The sequence below is a fragment of the Bos indicus genome, chromosome 7 (genome assembly GCF_029378745.1).
Source record: "Bos indicus isolate NIAB-ARS_2022 breed Sahiwal x Tharparkar chromosome 7, NIAB-ARS_B.indTharparkar_mat_pri_1.0, whole genome shotgun sequence".
Lineage (NCBI taxonomy): Eukaryota > Metazoa > Chordata > Mammalia > Artiodactyla > Bovidae > Bos > Bos indicus.
Window position 1 is genome coordinate 58,351,706 of NC_091766.1, and position 25,696 is coordinate 58,377,401.

A 25,696-nucleotide genomic window follows, 5' to 3' on the forward strand; every position below is an offset into this window, starting at 1 on the left:
TCCCCGCGGACCAAGCCCACGCCTCTGACCTGACTCTGTTCCGATTTCCCACCTTCCAGACCCTCGTTTCAGAAAGAAGACGGCTCCGGGCTTCTCTTCGGGCACCCGCCCTCCTCCGCCACCCTGCGGGCTGAATGCCGCAGCCGCCGCCTTTGTTAACGCGGAGGCCGGGCGCCGCCTCTGCTGGTCACCGAGTGTATAAACAGCCGGCGCGATCCCCTTAGAAAGCCGAGAACCGCGCCGACTTTGTGCAGCCTGGCCAGCCGCTGCTATCCCGAGACCATGAAAATGGGAATCAAAAAATGCGAAGTAACCCTCACTCTCGGAAGGTTGCGAGGGGGCCCCGTGTCGGCTACCAAAAGCTGTTCTCTGTATTGTAAACATAATTCTCGAAATACTGTGCTTTAAAGGAATTCCACTGTCTGGCTCTCAGAATCGATGAAACAGCAGTAACGCTGCTCCGTGAGCAAGGAGCAGAAAACACCTGTAGTGAGAAGGCAAAAGCCCTGGCGCGTTACTGCGCAGCCGTGGTTTTTGTGAGCGGTCCGATGTGTGCTGGTCACAATCCCGAGTTTACTTTAGGCAGGGCTGAGAGACAAAGGTAAGCGTGCTATTAGGAGCAAAAGACACGATCTTTCGGTGCTGGAATATATTCTTATTTTGCTATGTGCTTCAATTAAAAGGCCAAGGAAGGCATGTTTGGAGGAAATAGGCAGGGGTGCTGAGGGATGGCCTGATGGGGGAGCTTTCTAAACTCTCCTGGAAAAAAAAAAGACACACCCAAATACACTATTTGAATAACAACAACAACAATGGCTTGCTGTGCAAAAATCATAAAGCCCCCCTTTTCAAGTCTCTTATGATCACTTCACCCCCTTATGAATCCTAACCCTCCCCCCCTCCACAGAAATTCCGCAGATTATCATTGAGCATGACTAGGTCTGTGTTAGGGAACTTGAATTCACATTTCTATAAGGCAGGCCACCAACCACACTTTGTGACATCTTTTCATTAAGTTAAAGGCTTCCTTTGCAATAAAGAAGCTACATAAAGCATCGGCAGAATGAGGGTACAGAATGCTCCGATTTAGGCTTTCCCTAAACCTAAAATGAACCAGCCTGGTCACATAATTAAAGGGCAGGCCAAACCCCCCTGAAACTCACTCGAGTGAGTTAATCCAAGTGGCTGGTTATTCATGGGTAACTAGACTGAATGCAGTCTTCACAGGAAAAGTCCACAGCATTCTCCACTTTATTTCTGTGATCCTTTGGCTTGCAGCATGAATGCCAAGAAAAGGTCACCTCTCTGTACTCTTTGCAAAGCACAGGGGGAAAAAAAAGAAAAAAAGACTAAAGCCAAAGACACGCCCTAAACATTTTGCTTTGTTCTGAAAGCATAAGTGCTGAGACCACTAGCCAAGAGTTGTGAAATTACAAAGCATTCTGGGGATTGGCATGCAAATGAGCAGGATTATATTTAGAACAGAGTAAAAAGAGAATTAACTGCATACTATTCAAACCCTGCAGAGGTCTGAATCTTTCCCATTGATTTTACTGCCCTAAACTTGTTTAAAGGGATCTTGCAAGTTCTTCTTAGGAAACGCAAAAAAAAAAAAAAAAATTTATATATATATATATATGTAGGGGACATTTACAATCCTAAAGAAATGCCACTGCCTTCTTCTTTTTTTTAAATTTAGTGGGTTTGTCAGGTTTTTTTTTTTTTCCTTTCTTGCATGCTAATTATCTCCTGTTACCATCATTAGAATCCAGAACACACTCTGATAAATATATTTATTCATACCATATTTTTGATCACTTGATGATTTTGGGGGTGTCTGTTCTTTCAAATTACAAGGCTTGGTTAATCTCTTTGAGGTCAGGTTTGCCTGCAAGAAGCCATGCAGAAAAGGACTTGAGATGTTTCTCTGGATCAGACTGCTGTGAAAAGCCATGCACAAGAATGCATAATAACCAGCTAATCAGTTCAAGCTGTTGCCATGAGCAGAAATGTACAACAAACCCTATTTTTTCCCCTCTTTCATCCCCTTCAATCATCTTTCTCTTTTTTAAATCAAAATCAAGTGTCTGAGATGAGTTTGAAAGGAAAAGCCGTTGTTGGCTGTGCCCTTCTTATTCAAGGAGTAAGAAGAAAGGCAGCGATCAACACAAGATGCCTCTGTGTCTGGCCAAGAGAGTGAGGGGTGGAACCAGCATGGATTTTTGCTCTTTTCCACAGTAGAATGACTCTGAATGGTTTTCCTTGGATACACAGCAGTATTTGGCTTTAGATATCTCAGGAAACTATGAGAGAATGAGAGGGAGATGCAGAGCGACTTAATTTATGGTCCCAAAGAAACTTAATTTTGGCCACCAAACTTACCACATCCATAGATTTCCACACCTCAGTCAAGGCTACTTTATTCTTATTGCTCGGGCCAAAGCCTGATTGGCATTGTCCAAACCTTGACTTCTCTTCCTCAGTACAATTCAATTTGCAGTTCACGTCCAACTTTAAGGTTGGAAATAGTCTTGGGTTTATTACATATGTACACACTATGATTTCTTCTCTAAATCTACAAAGCTTCCCTCTGTGTTTAGGCTCCACCAGCTACCACCTGAGCTACCGCAGGATCCTTCTAACTGGGCTCTCTTCTTCATGGTTATGCATTCGTTCATTCTCACAATATTCAGCATTTATCCTGTGTATACTACTTACTTTCCTAGGATCTAGTGCTACAGATATGAATAATAATACTGATGATGATAAGTATTCCCTGGTGGCCCAATGGTTAAGAGTCTGCCTTGCAATGCAGGAGCCACCAGTTCAATCCCTGGTCCGGAAACTAAGGTCCCACGTGCTTGGAGCACTAAGCCCATGCACAACTGCTGAGCCTGTGTTCTCTGGAGCCCACACCACAACCTGAGAGTCTGTGTACCACAATTAAGACCTGATGTAGCCAAATAAACATTTTTTTAAAAAAGATAATAATAATATCCTGGATCTCAGGGAGTTTATTTTATACCCTTATTCAAGAGAATACCATGTGCCACCTGTTAGTCCCTTTCTATGCTTTATTTATCTTCACAGCACTTTTGATCACATGATATGTTAATTATTATCTTCCCTCTTGTCACTAGAATGTAAACTCCCTGAGGGCAAGGAATGTGTGTGTTTCATTTACCGCTGGGTCCTGAGTGTATGAAATAGGGCCATGCCACAGAAATTGCTCAATAATTCTTAGGTAAGTGAATGTAAAAATGTTTCAAATTGTGTCTGAAGAAAGAGTAAATAGATAGAAGAAGAACGTTCTTGTTCTTAAAGTTGTTAGAGTGTCCTGTTATTAAAATGTCCTTAAAGGGCATTTAAGAAGATCTATTTTTGTTCCTCTAAGCCTTCTTAGGATTTCCTGATTCTAGATTTCAGAGCAACTGAATTCAAGATGGTGAGGAATCATTTTGCTAAATCCAAGGCAATACATGGGCCAAGGAATGACTATAAAATAGATTTGGTACCTGAACAGTGATTAGAGAGCTGTGACTTTGAAATGAGTTGCCATTCAAAGCATAAGAGAAGATCAAAAGCCTTATGTTAATTTAAAGAATTTCTTTTTAAAAAATTGATACTGAATTCATAAGAAAACTATGGACTAGAACCCAGGAAATTATACTGCTTAAAGATCTGGACTTGGAAATAGAGGAACCTCAGTCCATATTCCAAGTCATCCAGTTCCTATTTCTGTGATCTTCAGCAGATTATTTCAACCTTCTGAGTCTTGGTTACTTCATCTCTAAATGAGCATCTTATGACCTACCACATAGTATTTTTGTGATGATTTATTAATTCATTCAACTAATATTTATTGAGTACCTATTATGGGTCTCCAGGCACTAGGGATACAAATATTTGAATAAAATAGACAAAATGCCCCAGTGAAGCTTCCATCCTAGGGAAGGGATAAATCAAGAATATAAAATTATATAGTGTTTTTCAAAAAAGCATAGTGTTTAAAATGGTAGCAAGTACACTGGGAATAAGATAGGGATGGGGAAGTGAAAGTCATTCCATTGTCTTGAGGATGGGCTGGAATTTTCCACATCAGAAGGTCAGGTGAGATGGTGGTCTGGTGTCTTAGAACAAATGGTAACAGTGGAAGCAGTGACAAATGGTCAGGTATTAGATATAGTTCAAGGTAAAGCCAATGACATTTGCTGCTGGATTTGACTGGGGTATGAGGAAAAGAGGAATCAAAGATTATACTAAATGTATTGGCTGGGCTACTGGAAAGATGAGGGGGATTGTAGGAGAAATGGGGTTGGGAAGGAGAGTCAGGAATATGCGTGTGACATTCCTATTCAACACCTAAGTGAGATGGGGAGCAGGCAGGCTGATATTCGAAATCAGAAATCGAAGGGAAGAGATACAAATTTGGGAGCGGTTAACCTCTGAGTATTATTTAAAGTAACAACTCTGGATGAGCTGGCCAAGGACATGAGCAGAAATGGAGCTCTGAGGTAAGTCAGCATCCTGGGGCTAACAGAAGAACCAGCAGGGGCAGAGGTCAATGAGACAGCCTGGACACCATGAGAGTACAGTGCTGTGAAGGTCAAGAAATACAAATTATTTCAAATAAGAAGAAGTGTTCACGTGCTGTTGAAAGGTCAAGCACCGAGGGGAGCTGAGAATTCATCACTGCGTGAAATCACCAAGGGCCTTGTCCAGAACACCTACAGAGTATCTTCATGTCCATCTTACAGTGTTTTACGTATGTGTGTGTGTGTGTGTGTGAGCAAGTAGTAAATTACTCAGGTAATACTTACTGTGCATCCACTATAGCAGTCTTAATGAAGCTGTGGGCATGAAATCTGATTGGAAGAATTTCCCTAGTGGTCCAGTAACTAAGAATCTGCCTTCCAGTGCAGAGGATGCTATTCGATCCCTGGTCTGGGAACTAATATCCCACATGTTGCAGGGCAATTAAGTCTGCAAATACTGAGCGAGCACCACGACTGGAGAGCCCGCTAGCCACAGGGAAGATCCTGTGAGCCACAATGAAAACCTAATGTAGCACCCCCCCAAAAAATAAAAATAAATAAAAAAAGAACAAATGAAGACTAGTCTTAAAAAAAATCTGATTAGAGCATTTCCAAGAGAAAAATCAAACTGTAAATGGGAAATCCCAAATATAAGCAACACTTGCAAGGGATATTTTGTAAACAGGGACAAGGATACAGAGCAGTAACTAGAGAAAGTAGAATCCATTATGAAGGAAATAGCCCAGCAGGGTTTAATGTCAGTGGGGCTGATTCAGAAAGAAGGGGTCACTTCACGATGCGGGAGAGAAATGGGACAGCACAGGGGACATCTAGTGTTCAGATGGAGGGCGTGCCCTTACTCAAGAGCAAAGACTGTTCCCCCCACCAGTAACCAGAGGGTTAGAGTACACTGGCACAGAGATGGGCAGCTAGGTAAATTTCATGGAGGGGGTTTACAGCAGTTCTCTTCTGACTGTGTCTGTTTTCTCTGCCATCAGCCAAGACAGTCTGGGAGAAAAGGTACTGAAAATTAAGAGGGGTGAGGAGCTGGGATAAAATCAGTTTGTAGGAGAATAAAGGGACTACAGAAATACGGTATGATTCCCTGACAGGACTAAGGATCTCTCCCGTCCCAGGTAGCAACCATAAATTTCAAGAGAGACCAAGAAGTATGCCTTTAGTCATATACAGCTGTATACATGCAGTCTTGCAGCAGGCAGCCTGTGGAATTTCACCAGGGTTTTGCTAGATGAGTGCTGAGAAGGGAGAAGGAAACTCAGGGAATTGAGGGTAAAGCATGGGATCTAAGCTGGTTGTGAGAGAAAGCAGGGCACAAGTATGGGGGGTGGGGTGGGCAAAGGACAGTAGATATACTGAAGATTAAATAAGATTATTCATGCAAAGCTCTTAGCACAAACTAAATTAATTAGATGGCAGCTGGCTTCCCTGATGGCTCAGATGGTAAAGAATCCAGCTGCAGTGTGGGAGACCTGGGTTCAATCCCTGGGTTGGGATGATTCCCTGGAGGAGGGCATGGCAACCCACTCCAGTATTCTTGCCTGGAGAATTCCATGGATGGAGGAGCCTGGTGGGCTACAGTCCATGGGGTTGCAAAGAGTCGGACACAACTGAGCAACTTAAGCACAACAATAACATTCCTACCATTATTTTTTAATGTTCTGGTTACTATTTGCTGAACTCATTTGTGTCAGGGACTATGTCTTATTTATCTTTGTAGTCTCCAACTCTGCTATAAGGCTTGGAAGAGTAGAATCAATGAGGGGAAATTAATTGAATGGTGGGGGGGGAGTCAAGAATATTCTGTCTTCCCTTTAATCCCCCAAATATGTAAAATAAGTGCTTGGTAATTTATACAGTTTTGACTATTGAAAAATTCTACTTTTTAAAAAGACATTTATATTTTGCTATATAATTATGGGTAAATATTCTCCCTGGTCCTGATTTGAAGGATGAAGAAAAACATAGTCACAAAACAGAGAAGAGTTGTCAAGGGGCAAAAGCCACACACAAGGCTTTTGTGAAATATACAGGCTATTCTAATGCGAATAAACATTTAATCTCAGAACTGCCCATTAAGTCATCTGGGTCCATTAATTTTACCTACATTTCAAACAAAGGAAAGCTTAGTCATGTACTTCCAGTGTCACAGAAAGAAAATCAAAGCGATGATTCACCTGCTATTATTAGATGTTTACATATTAAATACACAGAAATAACCTGACAAACAATCCTATCCTTGAAACACATAAGCCAAAAAAAGAAAAAAAAAAGTGATAGCCAAAGAAAAGTATTCTCAGGGGCTTATTCCAACTCAAACTTCTATTAACATGAGCAAGGTGTGCAAACCTGTGATGGTGTGCAAACCTGTAGTTGCTCGGTCATGTCCAACTCTGTGCAACACCATGAACTGTACCCGCCAGGCTCCCCTGTCCACGGGATTCTCCAGGCAAGAATACTGGAGTGGGTTGTCATTTCCTCCTCCAGGGGATCTTCCCGACCCAGGGACCAAACCTGCTTCTCCTGCATTCAGGTGTATTCTTTACCAATGAGCCACAAAACCTACTTCTTCCCGGATGGACATTCTTGTTGATTTCCTCAGTGGAGGATGATTCTGCAGGCCTCTGGCTTTCTCCAAAGCCTGGGTGGCCTCTTCAGGTTTTAAACACAACTTAATCCATACCTGGAGACACTTTGACAGCACATATACATCAAAGGCTGTCAGCTCTGAGCGGCACCTAGGATAGGAAAGGGCTACACAGAAGGTCCAGGATGCAATACAAATGGCCCTGCCCCTTTAGCCATATGCCCCAATACATTCTACTGCACTGGAGGTGTTCGTGCTGGGAGAAGTCACCCCGTGAAGGTTATGCACTTCCAACAGGAGTTCACAGGTAAGAACTCTTAGGGCTCTGGGGTAAGAGAATTATGCAGTATTTGAAAAATAGGTCCTTGAATGTTACTGGACCTTGGTAGAGACAGAAGACTTGACCTGGGTCAAGAAGTGGTCATGCGGTCAGAAATATCCACCATGAGCTGGGTTCTATCAGAACCGCCAAGTCATAAGATTAAGTTGGCTAAGCAGCAATTGGCCAAGCAGCAATTGACTGTGAGAAGGGCTAAAGGGCACAAGTAAACTATCTGAGCAAGTGGCCCTGTCTCCCACGTTATTCACTACTACTGCTCCAGTACTTTTGTTACACACCTATGGTCCTTAGGGGGAGAAGGCAATGGCACCCCACTCCAGTACTCTTGCCTGGAAAATCCCATGGATGGAGGAGCCTGGTGGGCTGCAGTCCATGGGGTCACTAAGAGTTGGACACGACTGAGCGACTTCACTTTCACTTTTCACTTTTATTGGAGAAGGAAATGGCAACCCACTCCAGTGTTCTTGCCTGGAGAATCCCAGGGACGGGGGAGCCTGGTGGGCTGCCGTCTATGGGGTCGCACAGAGTTGGACACGACTGAAGTGACTTAGCAGCAGCAGCATGGTCCTTAGGATCAGCTGATGGAGGAGCAGAACACCTGAGCCTGATTTCTAGAAGGGTTGGCTCAGTGTGTAGACCACACTGATATCTGACCATGGCCACCTGACAGTCCCACTCAGGGGTGGTGCTGAAAGACAGCAGTGAAGAGATCCTTTCCCAAATGGCCAGAGCTTCAGACAGTACACCTAGGCATCCACTTTGGAAAGAAAACTGATTCAAGATTATGTAGAGTGAGTGTTGAAGCATTCTTAGGTGGTAAGGGGAAGGATTCAAGACCAAGGAAAAGGTAGCCTTAGTTAGAAGCACATGGGAGACTTATGGGAGTGGGCTTTAAGAGTGAAGATATATATGCGTGTGTGTGTGTGTATATATATATATATATATATATATATATATATATATATAGTATCTTAATGTCCTCCAGAGAGCATCCATCACAGAAGAGGCATGAAACAATGAGGCAGACAAAATGTCTCAGTTAGCTGACATCAGCTGTCCTCAACCCAATGTTGGCACACAGTGGGCACAAGAATGGAGGAGACAAGACACGGTGGCAGGGATGGAGGCCATGCAGAGAATGTCCACACACCAGTGTTGATCCCACTACTGGTGCTCTCAAACATCATGCCTGCCAGGAACAGATGCCTCCCCAAGATGGCACCATCCCTCAAAGATACACACAGATGTAGATAACCTTAGACCCCTTTCACACTGGAAAGAACAGTGATTCATTTTTATAGAAATGAACACATATTCTAGACATGGATGTGCCCCTTCTGCTGCTGTGGCCTCAGTCAACCCTATCTGAGGACGTAAGGAGATTTTGATACACTGGCAAGGATTCACATAGCAATCACAGATCAAGGGACTTGTTTGACAACAAATAAGATGCAAGAAAAGCCACGTGACTGCAGGATCCACCAGTTACGTCAAATACCCCATCACCCTGAAGCTGCCAACCTGAGCGAGGGGGAATGGCCTACTGAAGGCACAACTGAGGCACCAATTCAGAGACGACCGCTTGCAAGGACAAGGCACCATCCTCGGGACGTCCTGCGCATTGTAAATCAATCCCCTTTATACACTGCTGTGTCTTGAAAGGAAGAGCATGTGGATCCAAGAACCTAGGGGAAGAAGCAGGAGTGACCCCTTTTACTTTCACTCCCAGGGGCTTCCCTGGTAACTCAGATGGTAAAGAATGTGCCTACAATGCAGGAGACCAGGGTTTGACTCCTGGGTTGGTAAGATCCCCTGGAGTAGGAAATGGCAACCCACTGCAGTATTTTTGCCTGGAGAATCCCATGGACAGAGGAGCCTGATGGGCTACAGACCATAGGGTCACAAAGATTCAGACACGACTGAAGAGACTTAGCATGTACATGCTCAAGGAGAATCTAGAATGGTTAGGAGAGGACATTAATGAGTATTAGTGTGGCCCTAAGACCAGCTGTGGGAAAAGAGGTCTTGAGACCCCACAAGAAAAGAGGCACACTCACATCCTAGAGTTTTTGCTTCCAGAAATTACACAAAGAGCAAGTATCTGAGCAAGGCAAGGAGGAGTCTGCATAGACATGAATCTCAACCCAGCCCCCAGTTCAGGGCTGAAGGACTCAGCCCTTGCCCCCTGCTCAGGTGCTCCAACCCTTTCCTGGAAACTGTCCTTGTCTAGGGTACCCACCCCACAAGGGCAGCCTGATCCAGTGATTGCTAATGTAAGCATATAAAGGCCTGGCCTCCCAGATACAAAAGGGCAACTACTCTAAGGGGTTATCCTGGTTTCATGCCTATCAAGTCAACTGAAGTCTTTGTCAAGACCACATCAGAGCTTCCCCTTCTGCCCATCCCTTCCTTTCCCTTCCCTTCCACAGATCTTGAGCCTAAGTACACTCCCTAATACACTTCCCACATTTTATTCTTCTCAGAATCTGGTTCCCAGGAAATCCAACCTGCAGCAGTGAGACTGGTATTAAGTGAATATGTGCAGTGACTTTTTTCATTTTAGCCAATATTTTTAAATGTATAGATTTCATATTCAAACTTAGAGTAAAAAAAAAATTGGAACATTTGGCAATTCTGAGCTCATAGACACATTGGTGCCTATCAACTAGAGCTGAAGACAGGCTGCTCTTTGGAACAAACATGTACAATAAGTCCCCTACCTAAGAACTTTCAATGTTAGAACGTGTGTTTGCATGCCCAGTCACGTGCTGCTTCACGTCTCTGGCGTACATTGTCACGTACGTGCATCCTCTGTAAGTGGTTCTACTTTTGTATACTTTACTGTACAGTACTGTATAGAGTGGGCTTCCCTGCTGGCTCAGTGGTAAGGAATCCACCTGCCCATGCGGGAACCATGGGTTTGGTCCCTGGGTTGGGAAGATCCCCTGGAGAAGGAAATGGCAACCCTCTCCAATATCCTTGCCTGGGAAAATCCCCATTGACAGAGGAGCCTGGTGGGCTACAACCTGCGGGGTTGCAAAAGAGTCAGACACGACTCAGCAACTAAGCAATAACAACTGTAGAGAGTAGAGTAGTATCTTTATTTCAAGACCAGGATATCTGGAAGCAAGCATGAAAGCTGCAGTGATGTAGCCGGTACTGCTAGGAAGCATCAGCTGTTGTACTGTACTACTATGCTTGTCAAGGTACTATTGTTGTTGTTGAGTTGTTAAGTCCCATCTGACTCTTACTGACTCCATGGACTGCAGCACACCAAGTTCCCCTGTCTTTCATTATCAAGGTACTAATAGTATAAGATTTAAAATGTTTTATTTTTTGTGTTTATTTTTTATGCAATATTTGTGTGAAAAGTATTATAAACCTATTACACTACAGTACTATATAGACAATTGTGTTAGTTGGGTGCCTAAGCTAACTTTGTTGGACTTACGAACAAACTGAACTTACGAACGTGCTCTTGGAATGGAACCCGTTCACATGTAGGGAAAGAATATTCCCCCAATCAGCTATAATGTCTGCTGCTTCCTCATCCTTCACGTAGAGTTGGCTTCCATATTTTTATACCACCTTCCTGGCTCAGAGTCACTTGAATTTCTGATATCAGGACACTTGGAGACTGAGTTATTTAGGCATTAAGGAATGGGGACTCTGGTCTCAAAGGTGAAGGCTGTTCTTTCCCAAAGCAGAGTTAGATGCTTGTGCAGGACTGAGAGCAATGAATTATCTCCAGGGAAACACCTCCTCCCCACACACCCTCACTCTACCCCCATGGGGGCCCTAAGCCACAAGACTTGAGTCCTGGAACTCCCTGACCCTCTGCTAAAAGTCAGTTTGAGAGCCTGGGCTGATGCTGCAGGATCTCTGGTTACCAGCAATCAGTTTCACCTCTGGGCTGAATGGAAACATATGTGATTGAATTTAGATCTCTCCGGGCCCAGCACAACAGCTCACCCCGAGATGAGGGATGTGAGACTCACTCTTGGACGGAAGCTCAAAAGAGCAAGCCAACCCCCAAGTGCAAGGCTGGAACCCCAGCTTTCATTTTCCAGGTTTCCCACCCGTCTCCAGGAAGGGACTTTGGCTGCATGTCTTTTGTGGGGGTTTTTTTCCCTCCGGTTTCCTGTACTTGGCTGTAGCAAATGCTCTAGGGCCTCAACAACCTCTGGCTTCCTATCTTTTCAGAGAAATAGGAATGGTAGAGACATATGCCCAACCGTGCAGTCACAGGTTTCTCTGAGCAAATCCCCAAAGGAACAGTGGAGTGGAAAACAGGCTCCTCTCGCATATCACTGGTATGTCAACGAATGAGCACTTCTTTCTTGGACTGGTCACCTGTGTGCACTGATCCCAAGTGAAATCCTGGATTTCTGACTCCGGACAAATGCTGACCTGGCCCCAGGCAGAGTGCCTCGACACTTTTTAAGGTCCAGGCACTCATTTTTTTATTGGAGATCGTAAACATAAGAGGTGAGAGCCAGAGAGTGAAATAGAGGAAAAACTTAGATTTTCCAAATTCATTTCCAATTAGTTGACTTTGGAATGAGTCTGAACATCTTCTAAGTTTGCCTCATCTGTGAAATGGGTCAGTAGAAGAGCTGAGCGGATAGGCTGACACAACCATGAAAGAACAGGTCCAAAAAGATGAGTTGATTCATTAAAAAGCAGTTGCTGGTGTATGTCATCATGGTGGCACAGAATGATTAAAAGAACAGGTTTTGGAGTCCCTATATTGGTGAGTGGATAAAAATGGAGAACTGATTACCCTGGGCCCCAGCCAAATTCGATTCTTGCTTCTTTGCTGTAATCATAACCAAAACAGATAAGGACTGTCTGGACTTACAGTACTATATACTGAGCATCTTCCAAGGTATGCATAATTAATTAATATATATTTTTAAATGTAACCAAGCCCTGTTTTCATGATTTCAAAGCCACAAATAATTTCCAGTGACCTCCAAAAACCCTAAAGTATTGCTGACAAGATGGATAAAGACATTTTGTTATTGACACTTACCTACTTATATATTTGATGGGGATTCTCTATAGCAAGAGGGAAAGTAATGTATAATGAGATGCTGGACAGTGGGACAATGGATCTGTGGTAATGAGGGTTTTAAGCTAATGCCACTGTGGAAAACAAGTACATAAACACCCACATAGCCTTGATTCAGCTTTGATTAAAATTAAAGTTAAAATTAGGGCCATTTTCTTTTTCTAAGCAGGAGTTCTGCAAATCACTCATAGGGGTAGCTTTAAGAGAAAAGATTACTGAATATTTTATACATTTAGAATAAAATTTAAGGTGAATGTATAGTGTCTATTTTATCAGCATCAAGTTGAGTTTCTCTCTAAATCCTCAAGCTTTTCTAATGTTTTAATGCAAGGTCTCCTCACTTAAAACCTTGGGACTATGAAAGGTTCTCATAGGAAACTACTTTATCACAAAGTTTGCTGTAAAAGATCCTACTCAGATAAAGGTTAGTTCAGGTTTTCCCACTCAATGTAACACAAAAACCTAAATGAACTTTTTGGCCAACCCAATATGTTTGCCACAGAAGGCCAGTATGACTCATTCACTTTGTGATGACTGATTTGCTATGGTCTTGCTAAATGACTTCTCATTGATTAGTATAAAAAGATGGTAAAGGCTCTTAGAAGTAAGGGCAGAACTAATGACACCTCTATGGCATTTTTTTTTTTCAAGTAACATAGAAAGTAACTAGCCAGTGAACTTGAGACCATAATGTGGGCTACTTTCCATCACAACGTCAATACAAGAGAAAAACATCTGAGGCAGCCAATTGCCCACCACTAGGGACAGAGTGAGGGAATGGCTGGTCCCCCTCCCTTGCCAAACTCCTATGACCTTGGACCACTTTCAAGCTAACATCACCCTGGGAGTCTCAGCCAGTGCCAACCACCCCTGCACTCTGGAGCCATCTGCCTGATGCCAGTGGTAGATTCTCCTTCTCAGTAATGCAGGTTTCTGGACCCTGACAGCTGCTGGAGTGTAGTGTCTGTCCATAAACCTAATGACTGGTCCCCAGGCATGTACAGAAAGCCAACTCTGGAGCTCAGAAATGGAATCCAACAATGCTAGTGACATAGACTGCAATTCTAAGCTCTGCGGTGCCTGCTAACAATGGTGCCTCCAGATAAGTTTATTTAAACTCAGTTTCTGCCTCTGTAAAATGGGGCAATATGGTTAACCTATATGGTATGAGGATTATGTAAAATGGGCTTTCCTGGTGGCTCAGATGGTTAAGAGCTTGCCTGTAATGCAGGAGACCTGGGTTCAATCCCTGGGTTGGGAAGACTCCTTGGAGAAGGTAATGGCTATCCACTCCAATATTCCATGGACAGAGGAGCCTGGCAACCTATAGTCCATGGGGTTGCTAAGAGTTGAACATGACTGAGCAATTAACACTTTCATTTTATGTGAAATAAAGGGACAGTATCTGATATTCTCTGAATGCTCCAAGAAACTGGATTGATTGATCTGATTAATTAAAATACTGCATGATGTTGCTCAGGATAGAGAGTGTTATTGAGTGAACCCAGTCCAAGGAAAGCCAAAAACCTAGAGTGTGTCATACTGAGTGAAGTAAGTCAGACAGAGAAGGAGAAATATCACATGACATCCCTTACATGCAGAATATAAAAAGAAATGACACAAATGAAACTTATATACAAGACAGAAACAGACTCAAAGAAAGCCAAAAAATTCTGTGGGTATATATTTTGGCACATTTTTTTCCAGGAGAGGGTGAGTCTCTGGTTTTCTTCAGATTCTCAAAAGGGTGCATATGACCCCCAAAAGGTCAAGCATTCTCATCACTGATATTACAGTGCCTCCCAGTCTTCTCTCCAGCCAGACCTCCTCTCTTGGCTTCAAGCTCTAACATCCAAAAGCAAAAGGGGTGTGTCTACCTGAGAAGCCACCAGAACCTCCACACCCCTGCAGTGGGCCCTGCGGTCCACCACCCAGATCCCTCTTCAGCAGGAAAGGGCTTATGATCCCAGCCACATAGGTGCCACCAGCAGAGGTTCTCACTCGTCAGCCACTTTTGTATGTTGCTTCACCTAAGGCGGTCCACCTTGCCCAAGATGACACAGCCTTGCGCGTGGCCGACATCCAAGGACACAGATGAGAAGTTGAGGCCTGGTCCTCTGAGCCCAACTTGACTGAGAGCTGAAGGTTCATCCTCTTTCTAGACCTCCTGGCAGGGTCAGTTCTGGTTTCTGTTGATACTGCATTTTCCCTCTACTCAATTATGCTTCCTTCCCTTCTTGTCTTTCCCATCCACTATTGTTGATCTCAAGGGCATCCCATAGAAACCTTTCTGCAGGCTAATCTTGTCTTATGATATGATTCCCAGGTAAACTGAAACACTCATGTCTCAAGTAGGTTCCAGAACCTTCTGCACTTTCTCCAGTGCTTTGTAACCTAGCTAGTGATACCTCACTTCACCTAGTCTTTAACCAGAAACCTGAGTCTTAGCCCTGGGTGCTTCTGCACTGTCTGCTCCCTCTGCTTGATCAGCCTCAGTCAGAGGCTGAGGTGACCATTCTGGTCTCACCTAAATGTCCTCTCTTCACTTACTTGTATGGAAGCCTCCAATCATTCGCCAGTCCTCTCAGGTTAAAGTCTAAGATTCCAAACATGATGGACAAAACTTCCCATCCTTGGCCTTTGTGCTCATCTCTGGGCTTCATCATTCTTCAGTCCTGATTGTACTTTATGTTCCCATCACTCTAAGAACCAGGGGTTCCTCTCACATCATGCGGCTGTCTACAAGTGCTGGCCCATGTCATACTTTCTGCCTGAAACAATCATCCCCTTCTTAAACTGGGAATCTTCAAATAACCCTTTAAGATCAACTCAGGCCCTATCTTCTCCAGAAAGGTTCCCCTGACCCCTATCCAGTGACCCCTGGTGCTCCCCTGAGTCTCTGCCAGCTTGCAGTTCCGTGCTTACAGGGTGTGTGACGATTATCTGCTTTGTTCTCCATCTTCCTCATGATCCTTGAGGGTCAGACTCTGTTTATTCATTACTGTGTTCTGGTGCCAGCACAGTGCCTAGCACATAAAGGCACTCATGAGACACTTGTTAAATGATCACCTTGGATGGATATATACCAACATACATATATACATACATGGACCCATGCACACACATACACAAACCACAAATGTCAATTTGGTTGACTCTTAGTGAAAACATCTTGTTGAAAAGTTACAGCAAATCTCAATAAAACAATTTTTTAAAGTGGTGGTGGTGGCCGGGCAGGAGGAGAGACTGTATTAAAAAGATTCAGTGTAAGCAGCCAGACTAGAATCAGGATCGGTCAGCAAGCACCTCCTTTCCCTTCTGAGGCCTCACATTCACCGTTAACATCAGCCACACTTCTCTAAACATTCAGTCACTCCATATTTCTTTGTTCTAATCACACTGAGAGAATCAAAGGCGTTTCTCTTGGTTCTGATTCCCAACCTGAAGGAGCTGGCTCAGTTTGAACCACGTATTACCCTACAGGCTAATCAAGTAAGGAGATGGGATGAAGGAATCAGCTCCTTGGCTGTAAGGAGCCCACCCATGTGTGTAGAGGCCATCATGACCTTGGCAGAACCCAGAAAGGTAAGTGATTGCTACCTGCCATCCACAAAAAGGGGCAGATGAGGGTGCCCCAAAACTCACACTGCATTACCAAAGAAAAGAAAATGACAGTCAGCTTTAAGAGAACTAACAAGAGCACGAGAGAGGAGCCTGAGGAAGGTTTTGCAACGACAATCCTTGAAAATGTAAATTTGCCTGCTTGCCATATGCTAACAACTGTCCACAGTCCACACATCACAGGCATCTATGTCGAGATCGCTCCCCCTCTCCCCGCCACCTCTCAGGCTTCTCTGTCTTTGTCCACTTGCACCAGTTTCATTCTTTTTTCAGTTTTTTCAGATCTTCAAAGAGATCAATTCCATGAGACTACAGACGCAATCAACCCACTCAGTCCTACCGGTAAAATACACACAGGTAAAGAAGGCACACGGTTTGCCCACCTGGAAACCTACACTGTTAGTGTAGGATTCTGACTCCTAAGCCAGAGATCCATCGTCCATCCCACACTGCAGCACTTCATCCTGGAAAGACAGGTAGGGGTGTGGGGGAGGGTGGGGTTCATGCCCTGTCTAAAGCTTTAGTAACATTAAGCTCAGTCTCAGATGAAATTAAATCATGTACAATATCAGAAAGAGATGGGTAAATGCTAAGACAGAGACAATGACTATTCTGAGCTCTAAGATATAATAACAAGGTGTTGTCATGAAAAGAGAAAAAATACAACAACAACAAGTCAAGATATCCATCTTTTAGCCAAGTCTATTTTATGAACAAATTGCTTGACTTTAAGCAACTCACTTAACCTCACTTTATCTCTTTAATGGAGAATGAATTATTTCTTCCAACTTCTTTGGGCTGATGATCAAATGAGATAATGGAAATGCCCTTTTTTTTTTTTTTTTTTTTTAAAGAAAGCACTCCAAAAGGCTATCTGAACACCAGGCCTTCATATTATTTTTCCATTATGTTACAAACATATCCCAAATTGATATCCGCTCCAAAGCTCATTTACCATTGTTGCTTTCCAAGTATGACCCTTCCTTTAAGTACCTCTCTGTTTTTCAAATTATGTATTTCTCCAGATGCATGTTTCTACTTTTCCAGGCTGATCTCATTTGTTCATTTCCTGTCCATATTTCTAATCTCTCTAGGTTGCTCTGTACTATGTCTCTTCCTCACTAGTGTCTCTAACACCATCCTATTTACCCTCATCTGCAGCTATAATTGCCATAATAGGTTTATATCCTCTTTCCAAGCCATTAATAACAATGCAAAATAAAATGCTTCTGAAGCCAATCTCTCCAGTATCCTCCTGGAAACTACAGCATGCCATTTTTCATTCTTGTTGGGTTTTTTGGCCACTTTTGAGGTCATTTCTCATGGTTCGGAGAACTTCCTAACCCAATCCAAGACTGTTTGGTTTGGTTTTTTGAATCATATGAGAACCAGACCTCATTTCTCCTGCTCACAGTAAATACAATAATGGAAAATAAGATAAGTTATAACATGCCACCACACAAAACCAGGCACTTAGAGCCCTGAAAATCAATTAGCGGGTTCCTAACCAAAGATCTTCTGTCTCACATTGATGCAAGTGCTCACTGGGATTTTTGCCCCGTGTTGATCCAGAAATCAGGAAGATCTAAGTTTTCCAAGTGGAATTGCAAGCACTTGTTGTTTCTTTTCAGCAGAAAACTGCAGCCAAGTTCCTCCATAAACCTGAGGAATGGGTGGTATAAATTGAGGCTCACTACAAAGAAACAGCTCCTCTTTGTTGTCTTTCCTCAATAAATTGGCTGACATTAGAGTCCTGTCTTTGCTTCCATTACAACACTTGGCAGCTTCTGAAGACAAAGGAATTTACAGAAGAAAGAGAAGGAACTCAAGACTAATCCATGGGTGAATAAACTTGAGAAACGGCTTCGCTGTCATACTATTGCAAACAATTTTCTTTTCTTCCTGGTGTGGGATTCTGTTTTTGTTTTTGTTTCATTTTTTAATTCAGTTTGGCAGGGGGCGCTTTGCCTTTTTCCAGTCTCCAGGATCTCTCTCTTCACTTCTTCCCGAGCACTTCTGGCCATGGGCTTTCCCACCAGCACTTCTGTTTTTTGCAGTTTAACTCTGGATTCAAGCTCCAAACAATTGGAAATCCAAAAATGAACAAAACCTTGGTACTTTTTCTGAACTCCCCCCATAAGGATATACAAATTTTGTCCAAATTAAAAATGTTAAAAATATCTGAGACCCCAACAACCAACAATTTATGCTGAGTTTTAGTTTCTGAATAAAGAGGAAAGAAATGCTCAAGGACTACATACCCTAAGTTAATAGCAGTGTTTGGAGAAAAGTCTAATTTACAGTAATTCCTTTCATCCATGAAAAGTAGGAAAACATGAGCTTGGGGCACAGACCTGGTTCGCTACCTCAGTTACACCAGAAACTTGCTTTACGAAACTGGAAAGTTTTCTTAAGCTTTTAAAATTTGTTTCCTCTTCCATTACATGGAGATACTACTCCTCCCATAGTGGAGCAATGTTTGTATTAAAGGCGCAGAAGAGTGGCTCATAAACACAGTCCCTGGTGAATAGTAGGTGATCAGTAAACACCAGCTGCTTCCTTTGTCCTCCTGTATATACAATGGAAAAAAATGTAATCTTTTATTAATACACATGGCTCTTTTTTCTCATAATACTGTTACCAGACTGTCATGAACTGCTAAGATGAAAATGTCTTTTCATGAATTTAATATGAGAATGATGATACTATGCAGACAGCATTCTAAATGGCTTTATATGCATTATTTCATTTAATCCTCACAAAGGAAGGTAATTTTACTACAGAAAAGGATGCAGATGTTGAGAATGGTTAAATGACATGCTAGCTGTCAGTAGACAAGTCAGGAGTTGATGTGTATACTTGTTAAGCATTCCATGTAATGCCTGCCACATAGTCAATTCTTAATACTAGAGATTTAGTGAAGGAATGAGTTTTTTTGGTAATATAATTAGATCCCTTCTTGTAATATCCTTTTACTTTTTTACCATCTTTATTGAGCTTTAACTCACAAGCCATAAAGTTCACCATTTAAGTACCCAAGTCAGTGGGATTTTTAGTATATTCAGAGCTATACAAACATCACCACAATCTAAGTGGAGAATGTTTTCATTGCCAGACAGGTCCTTTATTTTTTAAAATCTGGATTTTCAGAGATTTCTTAAAGGAGAAAATATCATTGTATCAAAAATAGCAGTTCTCTTTTACATTGTTGGTTAAGGAATGTACAGTTACTTCAGAAAATAACTGGGCTGTTTCCTATAAGACTAAATATATATCAACATAAATGTATGTCAGCTACATTTCAATTTTTTAAAAAAGACTAAATATGTATCAACCATTCTACTCAGCAATTGCACTTTGGGGCATTTATCCAAAAATGAAAACTTACTTTCACATGAAAAGTTGTATAGGAATGTTCATAGTAGTCCTATTTCTAATTGCCAGGAAGTGGAAACAACCCAAATCTCCTTCACTAGGGGAGTGGAAAAATAAAGTCTGATGTATTTGCATGATGCAATACCACTCCATCAATAGAAAGGGTCAAATTATAGATAAAAGGTGAAAACTAGGATGGATCTTAAGGGAATAGCACTTAATAAACAAAAAATAATTTCACAAGGTAACATACTATAACAATCCCACTTATATAACACCTTCAACAAAACAAAACTATAGAGATGGAAAACAGATCAGTAGTTGCCAGGGGACAGGGACGAGGTAGGCAGACAATAAAGTTGGTAGCATGTGGGAGTCCTTTGTAGTGATGAAACAATTCTATATTTTGCATCATGATGCTTATATGAAGATGCATGGAATAAAACTGCATAGAATTATACACATCATAATCAACTGTGTAGCATGTATAACCTAAATTCCACAACTGTGTAGCGGGTGGAATCTAAATTCCCTGACCAGGGATCAAATCAGCACCCCCTGCACTGGAAGTGAGGAATCCTAACAACTGGACCACCAGGGAAATCCCTAGATATCTTCTTTAAAACTCATTTTGACTTTCCTTTTGAAACACAGTTTTTTTCACTTTTTATTTTGAAATGATTATAGGTTCACAGGAAGTTGCGAAAATGGCACAGAGAGCTCTTTGAACACTCGACTCAGCTTTTGTCAATGGTCATATCTTATTAACAGAAGTACAGCCAAGACCAGAAAATTAACATGGGTATATCGCTCATCACTGTCACTGATACATAGACCTGACACAAAGATCTAAATCACAGACCAAATTGCTCATAATGGAAAATCATTCAGGGGAACGGAAAGAACACCTGGAACAAACAGATGAAAGCGGAGCCTCAGAGCTAGTTTATAAATATAAGCTCAATTTAAAAATAAGTAAAAGCTTCCTTTGGAAGGGTGGAAATATCTAAGTAATTAGAAACTACAGAAGAAATCCCACATCAAGGACTGTCTTAACATGTTATAATGAGAAGGATGACTCAAACTCTTGAAAACACTCCTAAAGGTTTTAGACAGGAAAATTATAGTGAAAAAAAATCTAAAGTTAATTTACTTGGATTAAAAGCATGTATACAAAGTAGTATGGACAGAAAGTAGCACCAATGTACACATCCTCAGAAACGAATGTATGATGACTATACTGCGTCTACAGACAGTAATGATAATGATAAGAAGTACAACTGTTAAATGCGATGCACCCAAGACCTTTCCTAAATGCTTTATATCTATTGCATAATTCCCATAACAGCCTGGTGGGATTGATACTATTAGCACGGCCCTCTTTACAATGACAAAACAGGTAGAATGAACATATGTAACTTGACCAAACTCACGTAGCAAGTAAGTGGTGGACCTAGACTGAAATTGATATAGCTATGGTCATAAATATACAAATGGTCATAAATCCCATTTTAAGATGCAAAATTAAATAAAGTATATGAACTAGTCTATAATTTCTAGCACAGAAAATTACTCCATAATGCTAATTAGTCCTTCGATCACCTAACAAAGAAAGAAACAAATTGATTTTATTAGAATTAACCTAAACTTTGTGTTATCAAGGGTCCAATCAGAGAACAATTTCTATGACTACAAAACAATTGATGTTTATAATGATGAGGACAGCAGTATGGCAAATTAGATGGTCTAACCTTTCCAACACAAAATATCAATGCATAGTTAGGAGCAGAAACAGGGGAACTGAAAACAGAAGTAAGGAGAAGGAGAGCTGGCACTTGGCTGCCTTATGGGAAGTTGCCCATCTTGGTAACCAAGGATCTGGGTTTTAAAGCTCTGGGAGGACAAAAAATGAGGCCATTTGGTCCTCACCAAAGACAGAGTGATTAGAACGGACACCCCCCACACACATATGTTTTGGTCCTTCCATGAAAAAAACAAAAACGGAAAATCTTATTAACGAAGGATGATGATATGGAGCTCTTTCACCTTGGCCCATGCTCTTGATGGGGTATTATGGGTGAGTCTCCTCAGAATTTGTCAGTGAGAAGATATTCACACCAGTTTAGATTTTACTTTAAACCAGAAGGAATTCTTAAAATGGAATATTAACTTTAAAAATGATCATGGCAAAGAAAGCACTGGGGTACCTGGCAAAAGCAAAACCACTCAAGAAGAGATACCCTGGATCCAGGTTCATTAGACTCTTTCAGAAAAATATTACCTAACATGAATTCACAATTAGAAATTGCAAAACATGTAAGAAAATAACATATCGTGAGCAAGATTTAGCCGATACAGCAAGTACAGTAGAAAATTGAAAACTTCATATAATAAAATAGTCAGATACAATAAAATCAGTGTATTCAAATTGATGAAATCCCCAGTAAAAACAACATTTAAGTACATGAACAGAATTAGACACTATCAAAACAGAAAATGCAAATTTTAAAAAGGGGGAAGGGAAAATATCTTTTGGAAATAAATAGCCAGTGAAATGAAATACTTAATAGACAGTTATCAAGCAGATTAAGAGTTTCTGTAGAGAAAGTTTGTGAGCTGGAATGTAAATACGATCAAATAACTAATTGTGGTGAAGAATGAAAAGAAATGGAAAATACAACAGAGAGGTTAAGAAACTGAGACATCAGCGAGATGGTTCATCGTAATTAATAGGCATTTCAGATAGAAATAGAGAGAGGTTATTCTCCATAGGTAATGACTAAGACATTTCCAGAACTGTTCATGTTTCATAAAAGATATGAATCCTCAAATTCAAAAATATGTGGAATTCAGAGATGAAAAATCTTTATTAAAATCACAGAACTCAAAGTCAAAGATGCTAAAGGCAAGCAGAGAGAAAGAAAGATGACTACAAAAGAACTCGAGATCTGAAACTATATCAGATTCTGAAAGACTGAACCCTGGCATCGTTAACAAGGTGAATGTTTTAGCATATTTTATTTGCTCCGATTCTCAGTGGCCCATGCAAGTCACACGTGAAAATGACAACAATCTTTCCCTTTGGATGTAGTATGCTGCTGCTGCTAAGTCGCTTCAGTCGTGTCCAACTCTGTGCGACCCCATGAACTGTAGCCTACCAGGCTCCCCCATCCCTGGGATTCTCCAGGCAAGAACACTGGAGTGGGTTGCCGTTTCCTTCTGCAATTTGGATGTAGTATACAGCTTTGCAAAATCTCTACTACATGATTCGATTAGTCTTAAGAATGTAATCTTGGGCTCTGGAGTCAGATGGCAGAGACTGACTTTGTCAGAGTGATTTAGTCTCTCTGTTTCATTTCGTGTGTCTATAAAATGGTAGCACTCATAGATTATTATAATGTTTTGTGTTTTAAGTGAAATGATACATGTCAAATGCTTAAAATACTGCCTGGAATACATGAAAAACTCAATGACTATTACCTAGTGTCATTACTATTACAATATTTCATTTGATCTTAATAGTACTACAGTAGAGACTCTGATGCTGGGAGGGATTGGGGGCAGGAGGAGAAGGGGACAACAGAGGATGAGATGGCTGGATGGCATCACCAACTCGATGGATATGAGTTTGAGTGAACTCCGGGAGTTGGTGATGGACAGGGAGGCCTGGCGTGCTGCGATTCATGAGGTCGCAAAGAGTTGAACACAACTGAGCAACTGAACTGAACTGAACTGAACTGACTGAGAGACTTGGTTTCCACTTTCCCAGGGAACTGTATGATTTGATAGCTAATTGCTGATTCAGAATTACAATTAGACTTTTTAGAGCTGGGACCAGAATTCATGTCTCTTGTGTCCTACCATTTTGCACTCTCTCTTTAATTATTGCTCTTACAAAAAAGTTTTTCAGTAAAGGGTTTATCCTGAGTTAGCCACTGCATAAGATAACACATCTCTCAAAGCTTCAAGTGTTTGTTATTACTGATCTTTTAGAAGTGGGTTACAGATCTTATCAATACACACTCTGACTTTTTATGGTCATTGTACCTCCAGGCTGTACGCATCAGTGTCAGTGAAGACCGGCATTTAGCTATGCTTATTTCCCTCTATAAGGGAAGCTTGAAAATGGAGTTTTTCAAGCTGGGCACACCGCCTTCCTCAACAAAGTCAGGGCTGTCTTAGGATACAGTTGAGTATTGGTTAGACAAAGGCCAGAAGATTACAAAGTGTGGTCTGAGACACATGGCACCTTTGGAAAGAAGGAGGTAGCCGAGAGGATGCAAGACGGGTCCAGAAGCTTGTGGCCTGCACATGCTCTGTAAAGCTCTGCATAACTTGGCTCTGGCCGACCTCTCTGATATTGACTTCTGCCCAGTGTATGCCCTCACCATCTACAGGATTTCCACATAGATAGATTTCCATGTATATTTCCATATTCTTCAGCATGCCATGCTTTCTCTTTTACAGATCCCCAGCTTGGAAACACCCTTGTTCTCCCCACCTCCCATCCCGTCTCAACACACAGACACACACCAGCATAAATGTCCATGACCATAACATACATGCACACTTTGCCAGGCTAACTCAAATGCATGCTTGGGCCATGGAAAGGCTTCCCTATCCCTCAGGTCCTGTTTCAGTCTCCTCTCTGTCTGGTAGCCCCTGTGGCCCCTTGTGCCAACCCCTACTGTAACACTGATCACACCCACCATATCACCAGTGTGTTTGTGCATGTGACCAATCCCCTTCCCACCACTTCCCAAACCATTAGCACCTTAAATGCCGGAACTCTGTTCTGTTTTCACCAAGTCGGGTTTGCTTCTTGCTCATTTTGGGCTCACCAATTACTTGCACAGATGACCAATAAACATCTGTGGATTAAATAAATTAATACCTTCAACTCTATTTCAGGAATTCAAAAAAGGAAAACATAGTGCAGATAGGCAGTCATAATAGTTACTGTATATCGAGGGTTTACAAAATGTGAGGCACGCCGGGTTTAGGGTTTTACATGAATTAGGGTCCTTGATTTTCCGAGAAACCCTATGATACATATACAATTCCCATGCTCATTTTACAGATGAGGAAACCAAGGCTCAGAGAGGTGATTTGCCTAAGGTCACAGAGTTAATAAAACATGGTGTAGGGATGTGAACTTCTGTTGTTTCTACTTGACCATCTACATCCTGAATTATCAGGCTAACTGAAGCTGGCTGTATACTTGGAGAGGGTGCTCTAGAAGGAAGCATTGAGGAGCTGGGTGTTAATGCAAATCTGGCTGACTTTGCCAAGGACATTTTATCTTCTGTGAAAAGAGAATTGCAAGAGAGGGAAGTGAAAGGTTAGGGGGCCTTTATGTTGGGAAAGAGAGGAAGCAGGATGACAAATGAAGTAAACTGAGAATCCCACATCAGAGCAACCACAGAGTCCATCTCAGACAGGCATTTCATCTATCAACACCATCCTGACAACCAGATAATTAAAGATCTCTGGGGAGAGGGTTCCCATTTTGACTCTTGAGGGTGAGTGCTGTGTTCTGAAGCCTGTTCTCCACATGGGGCTTAGCAAAACCAGCTTCCCAGCTGGCCTGATAATTCCTGAAGCAAGCACAACACCCAAGCTCCCCCCTCCTCCCCCAACTCAGACAATGGTGGCAGATTATTCAGAAAGCAAGCTTAACATAAGAGTAATAATTGCTTACATTTACTGGGCACTTGCAATCAGTCTCAAGCAATGGGATTATTTCATTTAATCCTCCAAAAGAATATAATGAGATAGATATTATCCCCATTTTACAGGGAGGGCACGAGGGGAAGCAACTGTGTCTGTTACATGTCTACCGCTTCTCAGCCCCACGTCCATCCTTCCACCTTGCATGCTTGCTAATCCCTATGCAGCCGGAAGCCTGCAAGCTACATCACCTGGGACCCTTAACCAGCTGCTTTCCTATTCAGCAAGTAGAAGGCAGACAATGGAGAAGAGAAAGCCAAAGAAAGGGAAACAGAGCTTCTTCCGTGCTCCCCTGCTCCTGCAGCTGCAGTCATCTCCAGCCTCCAGCCTGTCTCCACTCTCCCACTCCCAGTGTTTGTTCATTTAGTTGTTTTACTGAAGTACAGTTGACTCACAGTTCAGGCGTACAGCAAAGT

At 42.1% G+C, this 25,696-nt stretch overlaps 1 protein-coding gene across 1 annotated transcript in view; it reads right to left on the bottom strand.

Moving 5' to 3' along the window:
- Positions 1-25,696, bottom strand: part of DPYSL3 (dihydropyrimidinase like 3) — a 115,642-nt gene that overhangs the window by 65,478 nt on the left and 24,468 nt on the right. The gene's annotated exons all lie outside the window — the stretch shown is intronic.